Source organism: Bemisia tabaci, chromosome 7, assembly GCF_918797505.1.
Source record: "Bemisia tabaci chromosome 7, PGI_BMITA_v3".
NCBI classification, from domain to species: Eukaryota; Metazoa; Arthropoda; class Insecta; order Hemiptera; family Aleyrodidae; genus Bemisia; species Bemisia tabaci.
The window spans coordinates 15,043,864-15,070,126 of NC_092799.1; the positions used below are offsets into that span (position 1 = coordinate 15,043,864).

At 41.0% G+C, this 26,263-nt stretch overlaps 1 protein-coding gene across 9 annotated transcripts in view; it reads right to left on the reverse strand.

The window, feature by feature from the left end:
• Positions 1-26,263, reverse strand: part of mtd (TLD domain-containing protein mustard) — a 573,843-nt gene that overhangs the window by 416,823 nt on the left and 130,757 nt on the right. For 4 of the 9 annotated variants that reach the window (XM_019043735.2, XM_072302174.1, XM_072302171.1 and 1 more), the window contains exon 1: positions 12,626-12,908. The exons of 2 other annotated variants lie outside the window; for them this stretch is intronic. The gene's annotated coding sequence lies outside the window, so the exon portion shown is untranslated. Of the gene's footprint in view, positions 1-12,625; positions 12,911-26,263 lie in introns of those variants that run through there. 3 more of the 9 variants (XM_072302172.1, XM_072302169.1, XM_019043737.2) reach the window with 2 other exon arrangements.

Consider the following 26,263-nt stretch of genomic DNA (forward strand, 5'->3'; position numbering starts at 1 on the left):
ATTTCAAGGAATGATATTGATTTGGTCTATTTCAAAAAAATAAAATGTGAGCGTAGATTTTTAAACACCGCAAACGAGATACGTGGTTTGGTGATTTCACCGTCGATATGTTGAAAAGGTGAATGCCGCTAGATGACGTCACAAGGCGGCAAATTTTCTCACTTAAAAATCTGTATTTCTCCCATTTCCCATTGCGGAAGAAATATATGAAAAATATCGCAAAATCAGCTCTTTGATCACTCTCAGATGATGCAGTAAAATTTGTATGTGCGAATTCTCCAGTGGTCCCTGGCACTTGACTATCCCTGGAAAATTTCATCCCCTAACCGGGCGTACGCTTGATTCATCCCTCACAATATGGTTACGTCAACCCTGTGACAATTCTTGAAATTCGGCAACACTGTTTTTCCACCGTTTAAACGCATGTAAAACAATCGATTCTTGGAACAGCAGCTTACCTCACCTACAATCCCTGGTAAAAATTGGCAGTAGAATCTGTATTCCAAAATACCACAGACCTACAGCCGGCTGTAAGATTTCCAATAGCTTCTACAGCCGGCTACACAATTTCTTATAGCCTTTTATAATTGATGGCGAAAAAGCAACAGCCAGACGATAAAGTGTATGCTAAACGTTACTAATTACGGACGCTAGGACTTAGTGAGTTTTTGGAATACTGCTCTCTTTTTGGGCCGCAGTATATTGATTAATTTTGCGAGGAAAGCTCCGTACTTTTGATGGATGCCTGCCATTACTAATATATTAGAGTGCCCTCAGTTTCGTATGATACTGTGCAATACCTCTGGTGTGAAATAGTTACTTCAAGCGCCGTGGCAGGCGGGCAGCCAGCGCTAAACGCGCATTGGCGCCTACAAACCTAACAGGGATACTTCACGCGTTGCGCAATGCGTGAAGTATCCCTGTTAGGTTTGTAGGCGTCAGTGCGTCGCCGCTCCGCTTTGTGTTAGGCTCTCATATTTAATCTGGCGGAGTCAGTGTTATTCAACTCATGATTTTGAAATGTTTGCACATCCTGTGTGGATTATTCTCATTTTAATTGATAAAAACAAATATGTATTAAAGGAAAATATAATGTGTGATTTGTAAATATTAAGGTGGTTCCGCATCAAACTTAATGATTTCCAAAGCACACGAATTTCTACACAATTTCTTATGGCCTTTTATAATTGATGGCGAAAAAGCAACAGCCAGGCGATAAAGTGTAAAGCCCGGCGATAGGAACTATAGCTCGGCTGCATAATTTTTTATCGTTTCGTATAGCCCGGCCGTATGATTTTCTCCGCATTCTACAGCCAGCTGTATGATTTTCTATAGCCTTCTTTAGCCGGCTATGAAAATTCCTACGGTATTTTAAAACGCAGCTCTTATGGCCAATTTTTACTAGGGATCGATATTTTTAATGGATTTGAATGAAGGAAAACCAGTGTTGCCACATTTGCAACATCGCCGCCGCGTCAACCAGAGTTTTTGGAAGACCGGGATGATCGAAAATGAGAGTTATCATGTACAATCTCGCGACGTTGGTCTGTAGCCAGTTGCCGCTCGAATATCGTAATTCCCACTCCTGTTACACCCAGTAATTGAGTCTGGAAACCCATGGATGCCAAACAAAAGAGAGACGGTAGCTTCTTCTTGTCGACTCGATAAAAATGGAGCAGAATTTATTGAAAAATTGGACACTCGGGTCCATTCGATATCATTCATTCATTTGATTTTCTTCCGAGCTGACGCTGCGTGCTTTGTTATTGAGCGCTGAGTTCCCGATAGTTGAAAAATCTCCGGTTTGAAGAGGACCGATGATACGTCATGAACGCTCGTCGCAGTTTCCGCATTAGTGATGAAAAAAGTGAAAATACACATTGGCGGATTCAGCAAATTGGCAACATTGTTTTTCTCCATTTAAACCTGTGGAAATGTATCGATTCTTGGAGGGGCCAGGTGCTCCGACAAGAGTCGATTATTTAACATAGGTCTGAATGGAGGGAATCCGGTGTTGCCAAATTGCTAGACCCACCTCTGGGAAAATATCGAATGCGTAAATTTTTAAGAGAGGGATAGAGAAAAATGCGTTTTCATTTTTCTTTGTTAAAAGCGCAACATAAGGACGTAATTCTTTATTGACAGTCGAGTGTCAATAAAGAATTAGGACCGATAATTACAAGAGCGGCGATTTGATTGCTTCATCGACATAATATTATGGGAGATTTCGAGGATCAATTCTAAGTCTATCTAGGGCTACCTACTGAAATCCAGTCAACTATTAAAAGGGAGGAGAAGAGATAAAAATAGAAGAGAAGGGACAAAAAAGGAAAAGAGAGGTAGGAAGCGAGAAATGGGTAATTTCAACTTGAAAAGGAATTATGCTGATTCCGGTCGAATTTGGTTCATTTAAAATGCATCCCAATCGCGCAAGGATTGACTCGTCCGTAAAAACACTTATGTGCAATGTGAAACTAATGGTACAGACGTTGTTTCTAATCAGGGCCAGAAACTAAAGTCCCTAATTACAAAATGCACCCGAAATAAAGGTCCGCTCCGCAGTGCACGGCCTGCATGACCTCCTGATTGCGCGGGCGATGACCAGCCGCTCACACTGCCGTTCTAAAGAAGAACGTCGAATAAACCTTCAGGTGTTGCCAAATCGTCTTTCATAAAACACGTATTCCCTGGTAAACATATGAATATTTGTCCTCCAATTTTTCAGAGAATTTTGTTAGGAGTTTGATCTGAAGTTCCTGAAAATTTCAAGGAAAAATATTCATAACCTCCCTCACTGGAAGAAAAAACACATTGGATCTAGAGTCCAGACTCTTGAAAACACTGACAAGGTGATTCAATCAGATTTTTGCTTAACTCAAAAAGAAATCCGCTCAAATTAAGAGGCTTGGTTCTTGATTTAAGCAAAAATCCGATTGAATCAAGAGTATTTTTTCTTGTCGATGTTTTCAAGAGTCTGAACTCAAGATCCAATGTGTCTTTTTTTCCAGTGCTAAATAGTTAACATTTTATTGATATAAATTTGGCAACTCTCGAATGCTCATACGGCGTTTTTCCTCAGCACGGCAGCATACGGGGATGCATTTCCCGGGGTGAACGAGCGGGGCTCAAAGGGGTGCACGGTACACACGAGGCACCGTCCGCAAAACAACGTATGCGCAATTAACTCCGAGCGGAAACTCCGTTGTTTTTCACGCGTGGAGCCTCATATTTGCATAGGGTGCATCCCTGCATCCTGCACCGGGGCCCGTATCTGCCGGGCCGGGACGGTGAGATGAGAAAATGAACGCGTTTATGCTCAAAGGAACTATGTGCATAGGGTTCGTTCGAGACATAGTCCCTTTCGGCATAAATACGTCCAAATGAAAAACTGGTCGCATGCAAATGAACTCCCCGCGCCTACGTTGATTTTACCTCCGGCGAGATGCGCAGGACCGCGACCGGGCAAAACCGCGTATGTCGCTTGGAGTTGTCGCTGTAGTTGTGCGGTTTTCCCGGAGGGGGGCGGGGGTCGAGGGGGGCAGGACAATGATCCTGTGGCCTCCCGCGGATGAGGGGGGAGGGGGCGGGAGGGGTGAAAATCATGGGCTCGCGGGCAGCCTATGTGCTTCCTCGCGTTTCGGCGAGAGAAGCGAGATGAGATGAGGAAGAATAAAACTAATCAAAAAGCGGCGCGACGCACAGGGGTCGCGGGAACGAGGCGGGGTGGCCAGTTGTTTCGCTTTTATTTCGGAAAATTCTGACGTTTTACTGATTTTTCCTGATAACATGACCCGGGTTGCCCTGATTTTCCGATAGAGGCTCTGATACTGGGAAAAAAAAAAAACACACATTGGATCTTGAGTCCAGACTCTCGAAAACATCGACAAGAGAAAGTACTCCTGATTCGATCAGAATCTAGCTTAAATGAAGAACCAAGCCTTTAACTTTAAGCGGATTTCGTTTTGATTCAAGCAAAAATCCGATTGAATCAAGAGTATTTTTACTTGTCAATATTTTCAAGAGTCTGGACTCTAGATCCAATGTGTTTTTTTTTTTTTCCAATGTAGATGATCTGCGGATATCGGATACGCGGAATCGAGGCTAGGATAAACCTGGCTCAGGGTAAGCAAAATGTAGGGTGGCATAACAAGTAAGAAAGAAATGAAAGCATGGAAATTTCAGTGATATTTCATGAAATTTCACGATGCTGTGAAATATTTCATATTTTTCAGGGGCTATGCTACCCGAATTCAAACACACAAAATTAGAAGAAAGTCACAATTCTAATATTTTGCGAAACATGAAAAGAAATCTTTCCTGGTTCTAGAGATTTTATTATGCGGCTTTACATCACACCACGGACCACAGGGACGTTCAGCAAAATCGTGGATAGGTGGCATGCAAGATGAAATTACAAGATGCCATTTACCAGATGACCTCTGGATCGATAGACAAGAATGGCAATTAGGTGTCGCAGAGAGCCCAGGCGCGCTGTAAAAGTGACTTGAATGTATGTACCTATGTAGGTACATCACAACTCTGCATTCAGTTCACAAACTGTCACCAGTGGTAAGGTAATTATACACATAGACAGTTTAGAAATGATACGAGCACTTTAAGCTCATCCACTGGATATCTCCCATGAACACAAACATCAGTGACTACCGTATTTACTCAGACTCCAAGCGTATCATGGGTATTCGTTTTCTCATTACGAAAAATGGAGCAAAGCTGCAATTTTCTTCATCGGGCATGTGTTTATTGATTCAAGGCAAGGTCACATCTGCGGAGAATAATTTTGGAGCTGTTTTTCTCAAAACAGCTTTGACCCATTGCCAAACTTTCAAAGCTGTGCAGCTCGCTGCTGAGGAGCAGTCTATCAGTAAACTTCGCGCATCTCGCCAAAATGAAGCTTTTCAGAGTATACAATTACCTTTTTTGAAAAAGTTTCATTTTGCTTCTCAATTAAATAAGTTTGAGCATTTTTAGAGTTAGATAAAAAATAAGTCGTCCTCAGATAAGCAATAGAAGCGAATACAAAAATCAATACGACATATCTCCTGCCTTACTCACTCCTAAAGTGTGCAAACTCATTTGGTGCGAAACCTCCTATTGAAGACGCCAGCACGCAAAGAATTCGTGTCGGCGTGGTGGATAGAAAAATAAAATGACACAACAACTTTTCCTACCGTACATGACCGACGTTTTTAGCATCTCATTTGAATGGCACTGCGTCAAATGTTAATAATTTGGTCCACATATACTAGACTGACATTGGAAAACAAGGAAAAAAACAACAGCTTTTTTGGGACGAATCTAATTTTAACTTAAATATAGCTCCCACTGCATCTGGTAGCGGATGAGCTGCTATATTCGCATTCTCGACCTGAGGCCGACGTAAATTTTATAGATACGCATCGTATATAAATGAACTTAAGGGAACAGTGCACGTGTCTGTTTTTTTTTTTTTTTTTTTTTTTTTTTTGTCTTTGAAAAGAAGCTCCTCTGGTTGTAAAAGATCGGATATAATACGAAAAGATAATTGTTCTGTTCACAATTTTAAGTCGCGGCGAGAAAAATGCTCATTGAGTTGACGAGGTAACTTTATGACGCGGAGTAAATTGTCAGATTGACAAAAACAGCTCTCTCGTTGTGGTTATAGGGTTTTTTTTCAGTCGTAATGACCAGAGAGTTTTAGTGGCAAGTGAACTTTCGGTGTCACAGCTAAAATTGTACTTCTCGCCATAAGAACGACCTGTATAAATAAGAACCTTCCATAGTCCGAGAGTTCATACAGGGTGATCAAGACCACCCGTACCATGCTTTTTTTTTCAGGCAAGTCGGGAACTGTAGGAACGACAGGGAATCGACCCTTAAAGGAATCTGAATATCATGATCCTCAGGCATCCTGACTCGTTTCGAGAGCCCTTTCCTGATAAAGGCCCTAATTTTTTTAAAATTAAATGAAAAATTAAATTAAGGTGATTCGATGGACGTCATATTTTGTGTCGGGACGGCATGCGATATATCGCATCAATTGGTTCCATTTTTCAGCTACTCGTCATTTTTCTCCAGTTTTGAGATCGCAATTCTGTTGTCAGGAGACTTAAGCACTCACTTACCAATTTTAACAAAGAAATTCAACGTAATAAAAGCGTGGCTTTTTTAGAGAGAAAATATCGCATTCGAGTGCAGTTTCGATATCAGTATGGGTGTTTGTTATTGGTGTTTTATAGTGCGTGTTGCATACCTAGCCCCGGAAAATATGTTCCATATTTGTCATATTTTTCACAACTTTGTGAGACTTCATGAAACATCTCACGGAAATTTTCAATATATTTCATATTTTTGTTTCCACCCGTGCAACCCTGGGTAGATCCGGGTGGTTGCAGCTCGGAATTTCGTACATTTAGCCCGGTGTACGACGCACTGTGGATCGAGTCAACGGGGGAGGTCGGACAAAATTTGGAGACTTTAAGAGCTTATGACTCCGTTCATACAAAACTTTGGGGTTCTAAACGTGAAAACGTCTACAAAGAAAATTATCTACATAGAAATTGTCTACAAAGGTCAAAGACCACCCCTTAGGATTCAAAATGTGACGGAATAAACATCAACATTTGCAGTTACAGTCAAACATTTTAGGTCCGACCTTTCTGAAACAGTGTTCGAAACTCACCTTTGAGTTTTAGGAGTCATGTGGCGCATCAAGCCCAATTTTTGGCGCCATTGAAGATTTTTTAGGGGCCTAATTGTCTTTACCTATATATTACGTCGCATTTAGTGAAAAGTTAGACGCAAGATGTTTTCGTAACGGAACTAGTAAGTACCTGTGACTTGGGGAAGACAAAAAGCACTAAGAATGAAATCGTGAAGAATAGAAGAAGCAAGCTTTCACTTGTAGTGCTGAAAATTCTGAGTTTTTCCAATTCAAATAGATATCTTTTTTTTTTCTTTATGGGACTTCCTGTGAAAATTCAGATTTTAAGGGGCCACGTTACGGCGCAGAGCCTTCATATTTTAGACGCCATGACCGATTTTTGAGACGCATTTGGCGCGTTGGCGCCTATGAGTTTCGAACACTGTAATTCTGATCGACTCGATCCACTGTGCGACGGGCCCGTTGGGTCATCCACTCGCGCGTTCCGTTGGGTTGGCGGCGAGTAGAAGCGGCAACCGCGCTCGCGGTTATGTGCATTGTTACTTTCACGACAAAATTGGAGCACGCTCGCGCGACGACGCTCATTTTTTCCCGCATCCCGCAGCCGCGCGACCGAACCCAACCGACGCGCGAACACCCATCGCATTTCCTAGTTGGCAGAAAAAACAACTCGACGACGGAGAAAAACGGCCCCGTTATTCCTGCCGGGAGGAGTCAGGACGATCCGGACGATCCGTGTCCAATCTCCGATGAGCCTCCGACCCCGTCAGATCTGCCGTGCTGAGGAAAAACGCCGTAAGAGCGTTCGATCGCTGCCAAATTACCTCTCAGAAACTAGTTATTTTTTCAGAAGGCTATGAATATTTTTCCTTGAAATTTTCGGGAAATTTAAGGTGAAATTGCGAACAAAATTATACGCAAAATTGGAGGAAAAATATTTACAAATTTTCCCGAAAATTCGCGATTTACCGAAGGAAAATTGGCAACGCCTGAAGGTTCATACAGCGTTTTCCCTCAGACGGCAGAGTTGCCTGTGTTTCGGGACTCGTCCGAGGATGAGCGTGACGCGTCTCGACATCGGTTCGCACGAAAGTGATGGACGCTCCATGCGCGCATGAGTGGATCTATTTTCAGGAGCGTCCATATCGAACTTTCGATGGTGAAAGTTGAAAAAATAGTCCAAGCGAATGGGAATTTCGGTCTACGCAAATGGACCACTGGACAAGGTGCGAACGTAATGCCGCAATCACACGCTGAATGTGGGAGTTGAATGTGGCTTAAATGTGGAAGTCATCGGCCCGATGCCTGAATTTTGCACGTGACGCGGAAAATTCAGCAACGATTCTCAGCAACCATCGGACTAAACAATCAGACAATCATCGGTGGGTGAAAATAACTCGAATTTGCTAAATTTCAGCCGTTGGGAGATGACTGCTGACTTCCACATTCAACTGCTAAATTCAGCGTGTGATTGCGGCATGAGCATTCTGATTCGTGTTTCATAAGTAGAATTTCACGTTGGACACGATTCTTGCACTGAAATTACCGAATAGCCGGGGAAGGAATGTTTCTACGCGAAAAGTGAACATCATGAAAAACCCGAGTCGGGTCGTTTTGGAACTGCGGGACTTAAGAGGGGTTGGCTATTTTTTTATTGATTTCTGTGTACTTTTTGACGCTGAATCCGAATATGAACTTCGCGCCTGAAATGACGTGCCGGAAAGTTGCCACAAGTGTGGCAAAAGGCCCTACATCGGCTTTTTTTGCCATAGCTTCGGCTCGTAGCTTTTCAATATTAGTCTGACCATAAAATTAGTTACTCATCGCAAACGAAGTAAAGTAATGGCATTTTTTTGCCAAATTTGGCAACTTTCCGGAACAAAAATTTTGGCGCAAACTTTATACTCGGATCAAGCTTGAAAAAAAGACATGGAAGTTACGAAGGAGGTATTTGAAAAAGCCACCAACAATTTTTTGCAGACCAAAGGCTCCTTTTATGAGTCATTCGCCAAGAAACACGTGCTCAGCGAGGCTGAAAAGAAACTAACCGAATTGGAAACCCTCATTGGGAACAAAGTTCGCACCTACAAACAACCTCGACTCAAAAACTTTTAAAGAGTTCATTTTTGTATTGAAACCTCTGCATAAAAGTCAGTTTCTGTGGGATTTTCAGAAGTAATTTGGAGGAGCGCCGTATTTCGCCCGCGAAATTTAAAGTATCATACACAGCTGAAGGAGAATTATTTTGAGAGAGCAATGAAATTTCACAAGGAAGCTAGGAACACATCAGAAGGGTTGGACGTATTTATGCCAAAAGGAACTATATTACACGCAATCACTATGCACATAGTTCCTTTCCGCATAAATGTGCTCGGTTGTCCTTCAGAAAAGTAAAACCAATCACGGAATCGGGAACGTCGCAATTGGAGATACGTGTTTTTTAACTCCCACGGCATTTCCTATTTCGTAGAAAAAACAACTTCGTCACTACGCCGCGCGCCGCCGCGCCACCTCAGCGAGCGACGCAGGACCCACAACGGCGGAACAAAATGGCCCCGTTATTCGTGCCTGGAGATAGAATGACTAGCTGTATACAAAAATCTACTTTTAACTGAGTTGCGGACTTGGTAAAAAAAACATCCATCAGGGCTAATTGGAAAGTGGGCAAATAGTGTTTCAGCGTCAACCGACGGATACCTATGATGGATACCTATGGATCATACGATGGATAGGTACCTGCCTATCTGGACGGATTTCTAATTATTTTCAAGGACACCTTTACAAGATTTGGTCGAGTCAAGTAAAGACAAACTGACTCACGTCTTCAAAAAATTGTTTTCGTCGCTCACTTGATTTCAATTTTTTAAAAAAAAATATTATAAAAGTTGTCCAACGAAAACTGAAAAATTAACACCTTAGTTGCAGGCCTGGCATATCCCGTCTCGGGCCCTGGTACCAGTTCTAAGGTCCGGACCCCATAAATGAACCCTCCCCCCCTTCCCGCCCCCTTGACACTATTAACATAATTTGTAATGTAATGAAAATCAATAAGGTTAGAAAGAAGAAAAAGTAAATAAATGCTCATTAATACTAAACAAATAACTTTATACACTTCCAAAAAATAATTTATGTACTAAAAATCTTGAAAATAGATACAAATCTTCAAAGAAGTAAGAAGAGTTTTACAGTGCCTCAGCGTGTTTTTGAAAATTTCTTCACCGTTTGCGAGATTTTTAGGGTAAATTTTTCACTTTTCCTTCCGAGACTGGGGTTAGATGCGACGGGCCCCGGTACAAGGGGACCCAGTATCCCCGCCGTTGTGGCGGGCCTGCCTAGTTGACACTGAATCTTTCATCGAGTCGTGGAAGAGTAATAAAACTTTAAACCCCTTTGTCTTAGAATCAAAGAAAGTTGGCTTCTTCTGTGTTACACGATTCAATTTTGGCCATTTTCCGACTCGAAGCCATTTCTAAGATTGACAAGTCGGAAGGGACGGCATTGTCCTTTTCGAGAAAGATTGACAGTGAGCTACTTTGAGCTACCTACTTACTCTAACAGAAGAAGTTGGAGCACATAAAACATAAAGAAGTCAACTCGTGCTGCTACTTAAAGAATTGTCGATGAGCATCAAGCTCGTAGTAACTGGTTGAGCACTTTCTCTTCTCATAAATTGAAGACCTCAAATACTATCCAGGATATAAAACCATCTTGAAATCTTTCCTAACATTCAGTGACGAAAGGTTAATCCTCGTCGGTGTAGAATCGGGCGATGCTCGGTTCTCCTCAAACATAGTACAAATGTCTCCTCAAACATAGTACACATGTGGTTAAATTTGCGGGACAGTTCTGTTAAATTTTTTAACACCTCAAAAACACTGAAATTTTGTTTGTTTAAAAAATGTCGAATCTTTTATGGTTTAAATATCGAGAAAAATACCTAACTAATTAGAATTTGACGTTTAAAAATTCATGTATGACCAATTAATAACATTTCGTCGATGAACAAAAAGCACCAATATTAAATAGAGAAGGTGCAAGGAGACCTGATTAAGTAAATTTGTTTTATTTTCAAAATTTTACTTCGATATGAGAACCGAAATTTCCTGACATTTTCGATCGTCGCTCAATCAATTCTGTACATTGAGTCAGTTATGCACAAATATAGTGCTTTCACTGGTTGCCCTGCGTCTGTCATACGTCATTGTTAAAAATCAGAAGGAAGAAGCTAGAGAAAAAAGAAGACTCAATTTGAACCTGTTCACCTCTCGAAGAGAAATATCTCACTTCTCTCCTTTTCCTTATATTATCCGGATGAGTTTGGACGTGATCAAGCTGGAGAGATGGATCTGAATCATGAGTTTCGAAAAAAAGAATCTGATTAAATTATAGGTTCGATTTAAAGATTCAGCTCCTAATGCTGGGCGTGGATGAATTTTATGCTCAAACGTTGCCACTTTTAGCGGATGAATTCTCTCTCCTTCAATTTCGGTCGCACTAATGTTTTATTTGCGATCATAAAAGAAGTTACCACAGAAGAATGAATTACTTGCCGGAGAGGTACGGAACTTGCGAAGATGTTACAAGTCGAGAGTAATTTCAAAATACCTCAAACCGCGCTGGTCTCGTAGCATGAACGGGCACGACACCCCCCCCCCCCCCTCCCTTATCGAACTGTGCCCCTTATGGATGCAAACTGATGGCAATCTATTCCACATTCATTCTTTTTTTTATTTATTTTTTTTTTATTTAAATGTCACTATGTAGATAAGCTTCTTTTCTTCGGTGGTATTTGATACTGCACATTGGTTTTGAACGGACGTGGCTTGCACACTATTAAAAACGACTTTGCTTAAACTAATCCGATTGACCCTCGAAAATATTAATCGGAGAACATTCTGTGGCAATTTACTGTAATGATTCATTTTTCTAGAAATGAAATCAGAACTTCAATGGCATTTTTTGGATGCATTATTGTGGTAATTGTTGTCGTTTGTTGGCATTTGGATCAAGTTCCGAATAAGAGAAGGACCAGCTTAGGTACATGAAGCTTAACACGAGAAAAAGAGAGGTTCGAGAAATCATTCCTCCGGAAAATGTAATATGAAAAAAAAAGTTAATTTTCATCCATACCCTCTAAAATTATAAATATCCGTTCTCAATCCGAAATTCTTGAGAGTAGAAATTTGCGACGATTCGAGCTCCGAAAATTAGTTTATCCTTCAAATCATGGGTTCCTTTCAATGCATTCTTCCTTTACGTGTACTTAGGCACTTCATAGAAGCAAGCGGGCTTTTAATGGGAGACAAGCGTAGATACGTTTGAGTTCGAATTTCGTCACACCACAGTTACTTTACTTTTACTGTCGATTTTTGCTCTAGGGCTTAAAATTTGTTTAAATAATGTGGTAATCACTTTTATGCAGATGCACAATCAAATCGATTCTCCCTGAACTGACATAGGTCCATTAGAACGTTTTAAAATTGCCACACGCAATTCACACGAACAAACAAAAAATCTCCGTAGTATTGAAAACGTGACAATGATCTTTTACCCAAAAAATCTATGAAATTAGCGTCATTATCATTTTGATACCTGCTGTTTATCAAAAATCATTAATTCTTTGGATAGACACATCGAAATAGTACTTAGAGAGAAAATTGGTCTAAAAAGTTGACATGACTAAGTTTTAAAAGAAGCTATACCGTACATAATAGGTGCATACCTTCAACATACTATATTGAAGATACAAAAAGGATAGAAAGAGGCAATACGGATATTTTCTTGGGTCAAAAGTTGCCTCGAAAATTACTTTCTTTCGACTTCGACTTTGGATTTTTCTTTGAACAAGTACTGGGTAAACTTTTTCACAAAGCTCTGGAAGTAGATGTTCCCTCGCAACATCCGTCTCCACGCCTCGATCTGAAAGATCCAAGCGCGTCCCAAATAGCGAAAACAGAGACTCACCGATGCGGAAAGTTCTGAAAGTCCGAAGAAAGTTCCAAAACGCAAATCCAAAATGGGGGACGAATATATGAAAACAAATAAAAATCCAATAGCCACTGAGAGGTTAACGAGGAGGAGAGCGGTCACTGTGGTGCGAGCAAAAAAATGCCGAGAATGGAACGACACACAGAACAAAGTTACACGGATAACACTATCATGTGTGGAGCGAGACAACCAACACAGTCGCAACCGAACGCGGATCGCGGCGCGAGCGCGTTGAGGCCAGAAATTCAACTGATAAACTGGTTGCCCGACCAACGCGGAGATGCCTCCGTCCGGGCCCCCGCCCCACCTCATTGGTCGGGCCCCGGCCACGCTGCCAATTTGGGCTGGAGAAATGCCCTCATCCGCAGTCAAAAGTGGATGAGTGGACCTAGACTGTCATGCTATGGAAAAACGCCGTATGAGCCTTCAGACGGTGCTAAGTTCCCTTCGATAAAAACCGAATTAATTGGGAAAATTACGAATATTATTTTCCAAAATTTGCAGACAATTGTGTACGCAATTTAATCTAAAATATCTGAAAATTTCAAGGAAAGACATGCCGGAATGTTATAAAAAAATACGTGTTTTATCAAGGGAAATTTGGCAACTCTCGAATGTTCATACGGCGTTCTTCCTCAGCATGGCAGAATAGGTGTAAATTCTAAATTTTCATTTTGTGTTTGAGCAGCTCAAATAAAGCAGCTCATGCTAAGGAAAAACGCCGTATGAGCCTTCAGACGGTGCTGAGTTCCCTTCGATAAAAAACCGAATTTACGGGGAATATTGTGAATATTTTGTCCTCAAAATTTTCAGACGATTTCGTGCGCAATTTAATCTAAAATATCTGAAAATATCAAAGAAAAATCTGCATGAATGTCGTCGAGGATACATATATAATCAAGGGAAATTAGGCAACTCTCAAATGTTCATACGGCGTTCTTCCTTAGCACGGCAGTAGAGTGCCTTCATGTGAGAGCATGGATACGTAGAGATATTAGTCTCTAAGGGCTAAAAGGCAGGGATGCCTAAGTGGAATGAAAAATATGAGAAACTGGGAATTTCCGTGAAATATTTCATGAAATTTCACCAAGTTGTGAAAAATACGAAACATATTTTAAGGTGCTGGGTACGCAACACGCCCTAGCACCAGAAAGGAAGAAAACTATTTGCTTCCCATCTATTTTAGCATTTAGGTAATAAAAAAAAAAATCAATATATGTTTCTTAAAATTCATTGAAATATATCATAGAAAATTTCAAGAATTTTTTCCTCATGGAAACATGACCTCACCCTTCCCTGCAGTGGTTGGCAGTGAAAGCCGTCACTCTCAACTTTTTGAAATCGAGTTTCTTCCAAACTTCGTCAACTGAAACAGCCGGTAAAGCAAAATTCATCTTACTTGTATGAACGCGCCTATCAGGAAAGCCTTTAGGGATGCAAAAATTGGCGTTTTTTTCAGACATAACGGTCATAAAGGGATATTATTCCGCTAGAGTGCCAATGAAAACTGTCTTTTTAAGTAAAATGTATAGAGAATTTGACATTATTTAATCAGAACGTGACCCCTCCAAATGAAAAATGTTGACTGTGGAGAACACTTAGATGCTTTCAACCAGAATTACGGCATTACAAATGGTAGAAATAGCCTTAGGCGTTGATACCACTATTTTAAATCTCTGGAGCGCATATTGCATATTCTATTAATTGAAGGCGATTTAGTAGGTTACACTTAGAAGCATTCGACCACCTGACTTGAAGCATTTCACCATACAGCAGAAATATATGTATGCGTTGATACCACTATTTTAACACCCCGGAGCGTATGTTGCCTACTCTTTCAATTGAAGGCGATTTAGTATCTTTCGTAGGCTGCTTGTTTATTTAAAAAAAAAATGATATCAAGGTCTCATGACTAGGTCTTCATAAAAACCTACATAGTAGCTACATCTTTCTTGCGATATTCGGAACATGGGTTTTCGATGCTTCCAGTACACACAAGTGTTCACACTATTGAAAAAGTAGATTCTTTCGCACCGAAATTAAAATTATCGAGCGCAAAATTTCACTTTAATCGGGCTCAACCGCAGGTTCTAGAAAGGATGCTTGGCAACCCTGGACACGAGCACGTCTCGAGTATGCGTCTCTCTCTCTCTCTTTCTCTTCCCGGACTTTCTCTTTCTCTTCCCGGGTTTTCGTCGCCCTGTTTCTGTTTTTTCCTTCTTTCACTTTTCTCGCGGGGCCCCGCGAGGGCGGGGGGGGGGGGGGGGGAGGAGTGTCCGGCCGTGGCACGATGCGACCTGTTCGACGGACGTACCTGGAAGCGGAGGTGATGCAAGAGGTGAGTTGGCCGAAATCATCGGTGCGTCGAGATGCGGCCGCGGCCCTCGCACGGTGAGCCGTCGTTCGGAGCCTCCGGACAACCGCGACCTTTCGGCCCAACGAGCGTCGCGACGCCATGCGTCGCGCCGACGACGCACGGTGGATCGAGTCAATAGGAGAGGTCGGACGTAATTTGGAAACTTTAAAAGCTTATTAGAGTCCCTTTATGAGTCAAGACAACACCCCCCCCCCCCCCCCCATGGAGTCACAAACGGGAATAAAGATGACAAAAATTGAACGTTTTTCGTAATCTTTGATCGGCCCATTCTCAAATTCCTTTCTCCGTTCCTTCTCTCATTCCGTTTGTTCCTTGCCGAACCCGTAATTCCCTGGTCCATTTCAGATTTTAATCTTTACAATCGGTGAAAATGCAATCTTCATTCCCGTTTGTGACACTGTGAAGGCCTAAAATACGGGAACCAATCAGAAATGGACTCACATTGACTCTCAGTATAGAGGGACTCTGAAGCGTATAACTCTGTTCATACAAAACTTTAGGGTTCTAAAAGTGATTCCATTGGTTTCCTCGTAAAATTTTCTTTTTACACCACCCCTTGAAATTTAAAATGTGACGAAATAAACATCAAAATTTGCAGTTTCAGTAAAAAATTCCAGGTCCGTCTTCTGTAAGTGACTCGATCCACTGTGCGACGCCACGACTTTGACGCGAGAGTCGGACATTTTGGACTACTTGGACCCTTCCGCAGTGAGTATATTTTCGGAGCTTGTGGAAAGGTAGACTAGATTTTGTGATTAGAAACCACCTACTATTTCTAGCTCATCCACAAAAAATAGTTTTAAAATAGCTCGAATGAGCTTTCTTTCTTTGGATTGAGATTTTCAGTTTTTAACTAAAAGCTTACGCATGTTGGCCAGAAAATTAACAACTTTATCTGAACGACTCGTGCGTCAACCGCAATCGGTCTGTAGGAAATATAGTGTTTCCCCCATCGAAAAACACACGAAATTGGAATGAAAGTTTCTTGGATCAAGAGTCCAGCGGGCTAATTTTTGAAATTGAAAAGTCATGGACAAAGAAGACTCAAGGGATATGGAGGGATCCTACATTGGTTGAGGCGGGTGGTTGCAATGGACAAAGGCGGTAGAAGATAGACTAACTAACAGCATCCCATGAAGGACCCTACAAGTAGTCCATCAATCATCCCCTTAGTCTATACGAATCACCCATTTCAACCAATCAGATCGCTCCACAATCTCTGCGTCTTCTTTGTCTATGAATTTCAAAAATCAGCTGGCAGACTCTTAAAGGATTCGAAAAGGAAAATTACTCTTGATTCAATTTGATTTTGGCTTGAATCGAGAGCCAAGACCCTTAATTTAAGCGGATTTCTTTTTAATTCAAGCAAAAATACCATAGAACCAAGAATATTTTTTCTTGTCGAATTTTTGAAGAGTCTAGACTCAGGGTGCAAGCGATTTTTTTTTTTTCAAGTGCAAATTTAAAATATACTTTAAACTTTCAATTTTTGAGTCCTTTATTCGAACACGCTTATTCGAAAGAGGTATTTTACAATTTGAAAAGAAAATCCTATGTGAGAATATTTTTTCCTCACATAAAGCGTCTATTTTATCCTTTAAAAAAACAAAAATACCTTCTTACACTTCCTACCTCCGTGCCCCTTTACTGATACTGATATGTAAGCTTTACTGATATGTAGCTGTATCTCCAGCTTTTGATGAATCATGCATGCTGAAAAATTTTAATCCTAGTTTTATGGATTTAAAGACTGCATGTGAGAATTTTTTCATTCTGAATCATTACAAGGTATGTACATCGCACCTTATTGCACTAAGTTTAGCATTTATCTGTTTGATGTTCTGCCAGTCATTTTGGAGTGCTAAGACTTAAAGTCTCCAGTCTGAAGTGCCACTTGAATGTTAAAATTGATAAACTGAACCTTTCGTATGCTCCTGTATTTGTTACCATCCGATAGTTCTAATAATGATTAGCTTCGTCTATATACGCAGTTGGTAATTGACGCAGTCAGATATTTAAATTAAATCAAATAAATTTAACGAATAATTCGCTCGAACAAGAGAAAGTTTCATTAACACGTGTCTCAGCGTGTTGCTCTAAATTTTAGATGTGATAAACTTGATGAATACGATAGGAGATTGATGTGGTAACCGGAAACAAAGACAGAATTTCGATTTCTGTTGAATTTATTAAAAAACGAAGCACGGAAAAACGTTAATACTGTATACAGTGAATTTTTCCAGAGCTGCACCTGGATAGTTGAAACGTTATGGAATTACCTTAATCGATTAATATCATCACTAGGCTAGAAAGTTATCGATCAAGATTGTTCGATAACAATTCAACAATTGACTCAAAAGGGCCTGTTTAGAAAAGTCTCTCCCATAAAGAGAACGATGAATTATTAAATAGAATTAAGAAATTACAAGGATTCAATAAAAGGCAGCCTACCAGCACTGAATTTCGCCTAACTTCCTCTCATATTTTATTTTTCGACAGAAAACTGAACGACATGACACGCTTAAAACATTTCGTAAATTTCCTAGAAATTATGGAGAATATAGTGGGAATAATGCAGATGACAATGTTCTTTGGTTCTTCGCGGAAAGAATAACTAATGAAAGAAAAGCGGGCAATGTCGAAAACTGTTAGGCCAATAATTCTGGTTAAAACTGTTCAATTATCGTCTCTTGCGTAGCGGATGGTAGCTGCTAGTTGAATAAAGATGCATTCCACTATATATTTGCCCTGAAAAAGTACAGATGTGAGAGACTTGATACCGAGAAAAGACCCAAACATGCACATAGAAACAAAAAATAAAATGAGAATTGATGGGGCATAAAAACTTTCGGTCACTTGCGGGCAGAATGCCAAGTGATGCATCACCGATCCGATTCAGATACAAGGAAACTTCTTCAGATGTTCGACACGGTATGAGTGGGACAGTCAACCGTACTAAACAGCGGTTCCCTAATAGTCTCTTCACGAATCATGAGATGATCATGTCATGAATGGGACACTGACATCTAGATGCGCCTTCAAATGAGAGATAGCGCAACACGACATTCACACGGATTTAACTCCCATTTCAGTTTTGTTTGCGACTCCCAACTAGCTTTAACGTAATTGGATCGTTAGTCGTTTCTATAAATAATGATTTTATCTTCAGCAGTGCGATGCGAAGATTGATGAGAGATACGATGATGCATTTTCACGTTGGTAGGATTAACTTTTCCTCTGTAAACTTAATCAGGCAATGCAATTTTTTGTTCCTTGAGCTGATCAAATTTGATAACGAGTCTTACGTTAAGTTCCGGTCACTCTTAGACTTCCAGGACGCTAGAAGAACTTTTTTTTACTTCAAAAATCGTATTTTTAGTGCAATTTACTGATTTTAAAAGAGATCAATGGCACACATAATAAAACAATTTTTTTTGGAGAGTCAGATCCTATGCAAGCAATGCCAGATTTATATTCTCATACTTGATGTGCGTTTGATTTGACCGCGCCTCGATATTAGGTCTGAGACAGTAGGGCTAAAGAGAGATCAAGAGCAGGACCAGTGAAAATTTGTTAAAAAGTAAAAGTCTCTTTTATGGCATTTTCAGGATACTCGGTATTCTTTAGCTCTTTGTTCACGAAAGATGAAGTGTAAAGTCAAAGGGAAACGTTCACAAGTTCTTGTGTTTCCTATAGTCAGCAGTAATTTTTTTTAACAGTAACATTTCAATGACTGCATGTGATTACCTTTAAAATAATTATCCCTTCAACATTTTAAAGTAATATTCATAATACTTGCTTTTTATTAAAAACGATTGGGCCAGCTAGTCGAAGAAAAAATCGATCAAATAAAAAAATACGCAAAAGCTATGACATTTTGGAAGGAGATAAATGTGTGTTCTTTCGAATAGAAAACTGTACTCGCACCCCATGGCCGATATTTTTACTGTCAATGTGACAACATTGAAAGCAAATTCAAGGGGACAATTTTTGCCTATAAGTTTACGCATCGTCTATTGATTTCGCCAAAGTTCAGGGATTGAAATAAATGTGCATTTTTTTAAATTGATGCTTATTTGTGCTTTCCGGTTTATTTATTATCTGCGGCAAAATTGAAGACGAATCTTAAGATGCTTGCCAATATGTTCGCGCAATGTTCATTGTTTTTTTCAAATTTAATGGACGAAGTAACTACAAGTACGTTTTTTCGAATAGATAACCACACGCACTCCCACACTATCCTGTGCAAGAATGGTTGTGGGACAATCGGAATTGTGTGTTGATAGAAAACTAACCTAACCTAAACCTAACAAAACGTAATCAAATCGACCATTTTCATGTGGCCATAATGAATTTTCTAACAAATTTTCGGTCCGTGGGGCATCGAAGAATGACCATCCAACCATACTGCCGTCCCAAGGAAAAACGCCGTATGAACATTCGAGAGTTGCCAAACATCTCCGATAACACAAGCAATGTTAAGGAAAGTTATGCATGTTTTTTCTTGAAATTTTCAGATATTTTGGATTGAATTGCTTACAAAATTGTCTGATAATTTTGGGGGAAAATATTCACAATTTTCTTAGTAAATTTGGTTTTTATCGAAGGAATTTTGGTAATGCCTGAAGGTTCATACGGCGTTCTTCCTTAGCACGGCAGCATACGGAAACCGCACAACCTGGAGCAGAAGCGTGTGCAGAGGCCCCACAATCAAAAGTCATATGACTCCAGGGAGGTTTGTTGCCTAAACGGCAAAATTGAAGGCGAATTTAATTTGGACGACATACCAGTGAGCTAAACGCGTAACGCATACTGCCTGAGGCTCAAAGCGCTTCGGGAGGTTAGAGTACCTGTATTGAGAGAGTATGGCCATTGGGCCCCATGGAGAGGCTTAGGACCCAAAAATGGCGGTGCTTTGTTTTGGTTTTTGTGGATGGGAGGGGGGTCATTGCCAACTTTTGACGGTTACCACCAACCGTACTTGCTGCCAACCTTACTACATTTAAGATAATTTTTCTCAAAAATTGCACACGATTAGTCTTAAAAATATATAAAGAAGTCGCAAGAGTGCATTTGAGTAAATTTCTTGTTACGATAAGCAAAGAAAACTACATTTTGAGTCATTTTGCATTACACTAACTTATGGCGACCGCCATTTTTGGGTCCTAAGGGCTCCATTCAGCCTAAGATGGCTGAGCCAATCAGAGGTGGTAACGCCAGTGGCCATACTCTCTCAATATAGGTACTCTACGGGAGGTTGGACCGCGAAGCGCTCAGGGGGCACACCCCTTAGTAAGGAAAAAGTATGCCGAAGTTGAGCCTTGGCTTTCTACGATTCGAGGCTGGAGATTGAGGCTCCGGCGGAACTGGAAGACGGGTGAAAAACTATGCAAAACCGCGCTCCAGAAAGGGGTTGCCTATCGAGCGGGGAAGTTGCTCGGCTATTACGGTGGCGGCGGCGTTCTCACTCGGGTGCCCCTGTTCCGGGACGCGACGGCCGAGCGAGCCCTTTCAGAAACTCGGGGGGCCGCGAAAATTGCCCCGGACCGATCCCATTATTGGGGCGCCCGGGAAAGGGATCGAACCCCTCCCCCCGCCGCACAGTGGATCGAGTCAGTAGGAGAGATCGGACAAAATCTGGAAACTTTAAAAGCTCATAACTCTATGTATACAAAACTTTGAGGCTCTAAAAGTGGTTCCAATGGTTTCCTCGTAAAATTTTCTACTCAAAGCACCCCTTGAAATGTAAAATAGGACGGAATAAACACCAAAATTCGCAGTTTTGGTTAAAAATTTCATGTCCGACCTCTACTGTAATGGAATCGATCCACTATGCGGCAGTGAACTTTTTTGGAAAGCCCATCCTCGGAATGGGTCGGAAGAATGTAAAATTTTTAAGATGAGACTTTCTGATTGACATTTTTGGACAATACCCTCGGTGATGATCGACAAATTCACCATTTAAGCTAGGTGTTTCGATACCCCCTTTTCGGTTTTCGGTTCTAAAAGTGGTTTGATTGGTTTTATCGTAAAATTCACTTTCAGAAACACCCCTCAAAATTTAAAATGTGACGAATTAAACATCAAAATTTGCTGTTTTAGTTAACAATTTCATGTCTGACCTTTCTGATTGACTCGATCCACTGTGCGACGGCCGCCCAGTTTCGGAAGTGAAACTATTTGTATGGAAGGACTCGCCGATGAAAAATCATAGCGCTCCAGTTTCCACGGTGCCCGCGCTCCCGAGCCGAAACCGCGCACCCCGCGTTGAATCCCCATTTGGGATACGCGGTTTTTCCCTTTGGGGGATGGTGTTTTCGCTCCCATTTTTCTTTTTCTTCCACGCGTCAGCGTCTGACGCGGTCCGGTAGCAGGGTCCATTAGGGTGCGTCAAAAAAAATGAAAGTCTGAAATGTTCCGCTCCCCAGGCGGCAATCGATGACGTTTGGTAAAAAAACATGTTTGCCAAAATTTGGGCCAATTTCAACCATTTTAAATGGTGCCAAAGGTCAATTTTGTGATGAAATTATGATATTTTGGTTTAGACCTCGATTTCGTACAAAAAACTCGATTTTACGCTGAAATCGTGCGTTTACGAGAAAAATGCCAAAGAACTCGACTTGTAGAGAATGAAATTTTACACTAGGAGGACGTCTTTGTAACCGATAAAAATCAAATTGAACTAGAAAAACTCAACTCGGTATTTATTTTTTTGGTCCTCAGAATTTCCGAGGTCTTACAAAGTAGAGGTTTAAAAGACTCATTTTTCACGAAAATAAGTCGAAAGAGGGTATAAATGAACTGTAGGCAAGTGTTGAGGATGCAAATGTCATCAGAACTTCCTCAGTTTCAAAAAAAGTTCCAACTATTTTGCACAATCCTCCAAAAAGTGTACGGCTCGAGAAGCAGGATCGTGCTATAATAGTAAGGGGAAAGTGCGGTTTGACCGGGAAAAATTGCGTTACAAACTTTCCCTACTATGTAATCGTCATCAGTAGGTCCTCCTGAACAACTTCCTAAAAGTTAAAAATGGCCCGACCCCGGAACACCCCTCAAAAAAGTTAAAATTGAAAATGGCGGCCGTAATAAGAGGGTCCGGGAAATCGGTATTTTAAAATGCTCATTCTGTCTCATCATGCGAGGTATCATTTCCTATGTTATTTTGGTCGTAGATTTCATAAATGAATTCCGCAAGGCCCCTTCTGAGCTTACGTTTCTCTCGATAGTCGTATGTTTCCTTTAATTTCCTTTATTAAATACATTTATAACATCAAATTTAAGTTTCTTGGCCATAAATACATGAAAATAAAGACACTTCACTTTCCTTGTTCCTTCGGTGAATATTTAAAAAAATGCAACCTCCTGCCTTTCACATTTGGCCGCCATCTTTGATTTGGAGCGCCCCCTTTGGCCGGAGGGCCTTGCGGAATTCATTTATGAAATCTACGACCAAAATTACATAGGAAATGATACCTCGCATGATGAGACAGAATGGGCATTTTAAAATACCGATTTCCCGGACCCTCTTATTACGGCCGCCATTTTCAATTTTAACTTTTTTGAGGGGTGTTCCGGGGTCGGGCCATTTTTAACTTTTAGGAAGTTGTTCAGGAGGACCTACTGATGACGATTACATAGGTAGGAAAGTTTGTTAACGCAATTTTTCCCGGTCAAACCGCACTTTCCCCTTACTATTATAGCACGATCCTGCTTCTCGAGCCGTACACTTTTTGGAGGATTGTACAAAATAGTTGGAACTTTTTTTGAAACTGAGGAAGTTCTGATGACATTTGCATCCTCAACACTTGCCTGCAGTTCATTTATACCCTCTTTCGACTTATTTTCGTGAAAAATGAGTCTTTTAAACCTCTACTTTGTAAGACCTCGGAAATTCTGAGGACCAAAAAAATAAATACCGAGTTGAGTTTTTCTAGTTCAATTTGTTTTTTATCGGTTACAAAGACGTCCTCCTAGTGTAAAATTTCATTCTCTACAAGTCGAGTTCTTTGGCATTTTTCTCGTAAACGCACGATTTCAGCGTAAAATCGAGTTTTTTGTACGAAATCGAGGTCTAAACCAAAATATCATAATTTCGTCACAAAATTGACCTTTGGCACCATTTAAAATGGTTGAAATTGGCCCAAATTTTGGCAAACATGTTTTTTTACCAAACGTCATCGATTGCCGCCTGGGGAGCGGAACATTTCAGACTTTCATTTTTTTTGACGCACCCTAAGGGTCCATTTATCCCCGATCCTTGCCCACTTGTCGGGATGTCGGGGCGCCCGATGCGATTCCGGGGGGAGGAGGGGGGCCTATCATTTATGCATCATCCTCTGTCATTAAAATTTCGTTGGCCCGGGGTTGGGGCCGCCGCCGGTTCCTCGGCGCCGGATGACGTCGCTCCTCCGTCGCGGAAGAAAGCTCTGACTTCGGGGTTGGGATATACGCTTTGATAAATGGCAGCTGGAGAGCGAGTCCCCGCTGAGTCTATTTTCGAAACAAGGGGATTTTTCAGATTTTGGTTTGTTTTACAGCTTTGATGCAACCTAAATAAATTGAGGCATTGGATGGAAAAAGATCACTTCTCGGAACAAGAGTTTTCAGAAAACAAAATTTTGAAAGTTCGAAGTCATTTTTACAGGCTTCAGGTTAATATAACATGTCATAAGTAAATACGCGACACTGTTATATTAAACTTGAGCCTAAAAAAATGACCTTGAACTTTCAAATGATGTTTCCTTGAAATTCGTTTTTCCGAGAAGTGTCCTTTTCGCATCCAGAGCCTCAAATTGTAATTCTGTTGGGTTCTATGCAGCACCTTCGTACTCATGACGGTTAGATATTCATTTTTGCCGGTTCGATAATAATTTTTAGAAATGATGGTGTATACTTCCTTAAACTATTTTTTCATGAAACAAACAAAAATGAATACTTTCTGACATTTAACATATTGTCTCTGGGAGAGAGTTGATAGCTTGCTTTTCATGGAATTAAAGACCCCATCAAAATTCGGTCAGTTTGGACACGAACATGGGTCCCTTTCAAATCGACCTGATTTTCGTGGCATTTTTAACTTTCTGCTGGACACTATCAAAGCTCAGTCTCTTTAACCTAAATGTCTTTTTTCTAGAGAATTCAAATCTCCCAAAAGATGGATTTTGAAATAAAGAGTGCTATCTATACTAAAAGCTCCGAGACCTCCTAAATTTGCATATCTGGTGACGCTAGACGCTTACTTCCAGCGTTCTACTGGGCAGATTTTCATTATTTTTGTGGTTATCGATAGGCAATTTTTCTCTAGATGAGCCCGCTATTTTCAAAATTTAAAAATATGACCCAGGTTTTTATATTACGAGGTAAAGTTGCGAATTCTCCCATTTAAACAGTATAAACTCTTATTTTTTGTCACAGTTCGTTTGAGCGTTCTTCGGAACGACAAGTTATTGCCAATGAGAGAATTATTTTCTCTTTGAAGAAATTAGGTAGTGTTCCGGAGAAAACTTTTTTCTCCTCGGAACGATAAGTTAACGGCTCCTCCTGCCTGTGTGCTTTTACGTGCCGACGAGTTTATAAAATGACCAGCGGCGAAGGTATGAATGATCGATTATTGATATTAAACTGTGGGCCAGTTTAAGGCACGCTGCGGGTCGACTCGGCGTGCTGCCAGCTTGAATCACACATTGGCGCCTACAAACCTAAAGGGATACTTCAAGCATTGCGCATTGCGTGAAGTGGCCCTGTAGGTTTGTAGGCGTCAGTGCGCGTTTCGGTAGCGGCTAGGGTATCTCATGACCAGCCCCTAAAAGTGTAATTTAGACCGCGTTTAACAGAACGGAACCAAGCCACATCAGCTATTGCCAAATTTAACTGGGCAATTTCATTTTTTACGAGAGAACGTTTGTGTGGATTCCTTTGAAAATTTTAAGAAATTTGCTTCGTACTATAGAAAAATCCACTGAAATTAGCACGAAAATCCGCACAGCCGTTTTCATGTAACAAACTAAACTGCCCAATTCAATTTGGCAATAGCTGATGTGGCGTGGTTCCTTTCTGTTTGACGCGGTCCATTTATAAATGAATTTCGCGACGATGAAATAGACGCATTCCAATCAAACGAAACTATATGCATTTAGACATGAGCCCTGAGACCTATAAGAACACATGTATAATAGGGCTCACGTCACAATGCATATAGTTCCGTTTGGCAGAAATACGTCCAAATAAAGCTGTGTTCCTTCATCCCGGAAACGACGGATTTTAAAACCAGCTGAAAAATACACACCTGCGACACAGCATATCTCATCTCGGGTTAATTAAGAAAAAGGAGGAGCTCCTTCAAAACGAGAACTATGCAAAATCACAACACCAACGTCAAAGTAATTAGATACCCGCCGAGATGCACGGCGCGCGGCGCGGGAGGAGTTTGCGAAGATCTTTTCTTACAGAGCGGGGTTCCGCGGGCGGGACTGTGACTGCGAGCCCTTGATGAGGTTTTTGAATGAATTCGCGAGGACGGTTGATTTGTTTCGGCGGAATTACACGTAAACCCTCTTTGAGTTCCGTCCCCGCGACAATCGGACTCCCCGTTTCCGGGTGATAATGAGCAAACGGCAGGCTCCTCCAACTTCTGATCCGCCGCCGGTTAAGTTTCGCTGTCTTTTCCGGAGATTACCAACTCTGCCGTGCTAAGAGAGAACGCCGTATGAGCCTTCAGATGTTGTCAAATGTTCTTGGATAAAACAACAATTTCCTGGTAAACTTATGAATAATTTATTTCCAATTTTTCAGATGATTTTGCTCGCAATTTCACCTAAAGTTCCTGAAAATTTCAAGGAAAAATATCCATAAATTTCCTCAAAAATCATCATTTTATAGAAGGAAATTTGGCAACTCTCGAATGCTCATACGGCGTTTTTCCTTAGCATGGCAGAACTCCGCGCCGATCCTCCTCATTGTCGCCCCTCGGACAAAAGGGCGTATCTCAATTTCCACCCGAGCTCTATCCTCCGCATAACGTTATGCTTTTCGGAGCCAACGTGGAAATTCAGATACTACTTTTTGGTCAGAAGATCAACGTCGTGTCCTTTTATCACGCGTGCGTCACGGGAACTAAACCCGTTAGGCTGCCGTGCTAAGGATAAACGCCGTATGAACTTTCAGGCGTTGTTAAATTTCCTTTGATAAAACACGAATTTCCTGGTAGACTTATGGATATTTTCCTGCACATTTTTCAG